This window comes from Ambystoma mexicanum, unplaced genomic scaffold (assembly GCF_040938575.1).
Source record: "Ambystoma mexicanum isolate Mex_15411 unplaced genomic scaffold, UKY_AmexF1_1 Mex_scaf10, whole genome shotgun sequence".
Taxonomy (NCBI): Eukaryota; Metazoa; Chordata; class Amphibia; order Caudata; family Ambystomatidae; genus Ambystoma; species Ambystoma mexicanum.
In genome coordinates, this window is record NW_027182325.1 from 1215001 (window position 1) to 1217500 (window position 2500).

The window sequence follows — 2500 nt, forward strand, 5'->3', positions numbered from 1 at the left end:
GTAATGCAGTACAGAGAATATTGAGTCCTTCAAGAGGCATGAAAGAAAACCATTATTGTGTTGATTGTTCTCTCCACCTCCCTGCAACAGACACAGGATGGATGAATTAAAGTTATCCTACCAGACATAGGAGTCCTGAATGGGCCCACCAGTCTTATATATCTCGCCTGATCGAGCCTGATCGAGCGATGAGCGTGGTATCATGTTGCAAGTGGCTGCATGGCTTAGCTTACTAAATGCAAATGCATAAGAGTAATATTCTTAGCATTCCTAGAGCCTACGACCACACCACACTGAATGCACCCGATCTCGACTGATCTCGGAAGTTAAGCAGTGTCAGGCCTAGTTAGTACCTGGATGGGAGACCGCCTGGGAATACCAGGTGCTGTAGGCTTTTTTGTGCTCCAAGTTCAGGAAGTGAGCCCTTTCTCAATTGCCTTTTAAAACTGCAAGGTCTAGCCGACTAGATGCTTAAAAGTACAAAACTCACTAGGCCCAGAGCCTACGGCCACACCACACTGAATGTGCCTGATCTCGTCTGATCTCAGAAGCTAAGCAGTGTCGGGCCTAGTTAGTACCTGGATGGAAGACCGCCTGGGAATACCAGGTGCTGTAGGCTTTTTTGTACTCCAAGTTCAGGAAGTGAGCCATTTCTCAATTGCCTTTCAAAACTGCAAGGTCTAGCCGACTAGATGCTTAAAAGTACAAAACTCACAAGAACCAGAGCCTACGGCCACAGCACACTGAATGCGCCCGATCTCGTCTGATCTCGGAAGCTAAGCAGTGTCGGGCCTCGTTAGTACCTGGATGGGAGACCGCCTGGGAATACCAGGTGCTGTAGGCTTTTTTGTGCTCCAAGTTCAGGAAGTGAGCCATTTCTCAATTGCCTTTCAAAATTGCAAGGTCTAGCTGACTAGATGCTTAAAAGTACAAAACTCACTAGGCCCAGAGCCTACGGCCACACCACACTGATTGCGCCCGATCTCGTCTGATCTCGGAAGCTAAGCACGATCTCGTCTGATCTCGGAAGCTAAGCAGTGTCGGGCCTCGTTAGTACCTGGATGGGAGACCGCCTGGGAATACCAGATGCTGTAGGCTTTTTTGTGCTCCAAGTTCAGGAAGTGAGCCATTTCTCAATTGCCTTTCAAAACTGCAAGGTCTAGCTGACTAGATGCTTAAAAGTACAAAACTCACTAGGCCCAGAGCCTACGGCCACACCACACTGATTGCGCCCGATCTCGTCTGATCTCGGAAGCTAAGCAGTGTCGGGCCTAGTTAGTACCTGGATGGGAGACCACCTGGGAATACCAGGTGCTGTAGGCTTTTTTGTGCTCCAAGTTCAGGAAGTGAGCCATTTCACAATTGCCTTTCAAAACTGCAAGGTCTAGCCGACTAGATGCTTAAAAGTACAAAACTCACTAGGCCCAGAGCCTACGGCCACACCACACTGAATGCGCCAGATCTCGGAAGCTAAGCAGGGTCAGGCCTAGTTAGTACCTGGATGGGAGACTGCCTGGGAATACCAGGTGCTGTAGGCTTTTTTGTGCTCCATGATTAGTAATTGCGCAACTTCTCAATTATTTTTCAAATTTGGTATGTTTCCAAAATAATTGTATCCCGTTTTATAGCGGAAATGTTGGACAACATCATGAGGGCTGGAGCTACCTTTTTACATAGAATTAGCATACAGGTAGTGTGTTCATGGGTAATAAATCGACTTTCACATGTAATGCAGTACAGAGAATATTGAGTCCTTCAAGAGGCATGAAAGAAAACCATTATTGTGTTGATTGTTCTCTCCACCTCCCTGCAACAGACACAGGATGGATGAATTAAAGTTATCCTACCAGACATAGGAGTCCTGAATGGGCCCACCAGTCTTATATATCTCGCCTGATCGAGCCTGATCGAGCGATGAGCGTGGTATCATGTTGCAAGTGGCTGCATGGCTTAGCTTACTAAATGCAAATGCATAACAGTAATATTCTTAGCATTCCTAGAGCCTACGGCCACACCACACTGAATGCACCCGATCTCGACTGATCTCGGAAGTTAAGCAGTGTCAGGCCTAGTTAGTACCTGGATGGGAGACCGCCTGGGAATACCAGGTGCTGTAGGCTTTTTTGTGCTCCAAGTTCAGGAAGTGAGCCCTTTCTCAATTGCCTTTTAAAACTGCAAGGTCTAGCCGACTAGATGCTTAAAAGTACAAAACTCACTAGGCCCAGAGCCTACGGCCACACCACACTGAATGTGCCTGATCTCGTCTGATCTCAGAAGCTAAGCAGTGTTGGGCCTAGTTAGTACCTGGATGGAAGACCGCCTGGGAATACCAGGTGCTGTAGGCTTTTTTGTACTCCAAGTTCAGGAAGTGAGCCATTTCTCAATTGCCTTTCAAAACTGCAAGGTCTAGCCGACTAGATGCTTAAAAGTACAAAACTCACAAGAACCAGAGCCTACGGCCACAGCACACTGAATGCGCCCGATCTCGTCTGATCTCGGA

General features: G+C 47.6%; 7 non-coding genes and 2 pseudogenes across 7 annotated transcripts in view; all 9 read left to right on the top strand.

Annotated features, from left to right (window-relative positions):
- Nucleotides 1–275: 275 nt before the first annotated feature.
- On the top strand, nucleotides 276–394 carry LOC138541990 (5S ribosomal RNA). The gene has a single exon (XR_011289982.1). It is a non-coding gene; the product is annotated as a 5S ribosomal RNA (ribosomal RNA).
- A 106-nt stretch (nucleotides 395–500) lies between these two features.
- Nucleotides 501–619, top strand: LOC138539659 (5S ribosomal RNA). Its single transcript, XR_011287723.1, has one exon. It is a non-coding gene; the product is annotated as a 5S ribosomal RNA (ribosomal RNA).
- A 106-nt stretch (nucleotides 620–725) lies between these two features.
- On the top strand, nucleotides 726–844 carry LOC138541532 (5S ribosomal RNA). The gene has a single exon (XR_011289537.1). It is a non-coding gene; the product is annotated as a 5S ribosomal RNA (ribosomal RNA).
- A 106-nt stretch (nucleotides 845–950) lies between these two features.
- LOC138542939 (5S ribosomal RNA) lies at nucleotides 951–1098 on the top strand (annotated as a pseudogene).
- Nucleotides 1099–1204: 106 nt separating this feature from the next.
- Nucleotides 1205–1323, top strand: LOC138547685 (5S ribosomal RNA). Its single transcript, XR_011291517.1, has one exon. It is a non-coding gene; the product is annotated as a 5S ribosomal RNA (ribosomal RNA).
- Nucleotides 1324–1429: 106 nt separating this feature from the next.
- LOC138546936 (5S ribosomal RNA) lies at nucleotides 1430–1538 on the top strand (annotated as a pseudogene).
- Nucleotides 1539–2001: 463 nt separating this feature from the next.
- On the top strand, nucleotides 2002–2120 carry LOC138538432 (5S ribosomal RNA). The gene has a single exon (XR_011286531.1). It is a non-coding gene; the product is annotated as a 5S ribosomal RNA (ribosomal RNA).
- A 106-nt stretch (nucleotides 2121–2226) lies between these two features.
- Nucleotides 2227–2345, top strand: LOC138537412 (5S ribosomal RNA). The gene has a single exon (XR_011285548.1). It is a non-coding gene; the product is annotated as a 5S ribosomal RNA (ribosomal RNA).
- Nucleotides 2346–2451: 106 nt separating this feature from the next.
- The window catches only part of LOC138541533 (5S ribosomal RNA), a 119-nt gene continuing 70 nt past the window's right edge, over nucleotides 2452–2500 (top strand). Inside the window, exon 1 of the ribosomal RNA XR_011289538.1 lies at nucleotides 2452–2500. This exon is cut by the window's right edge and continues 70 nt beyond it. This is a non-coding gene — a ribosomal RNA (5S ribosomal RNA).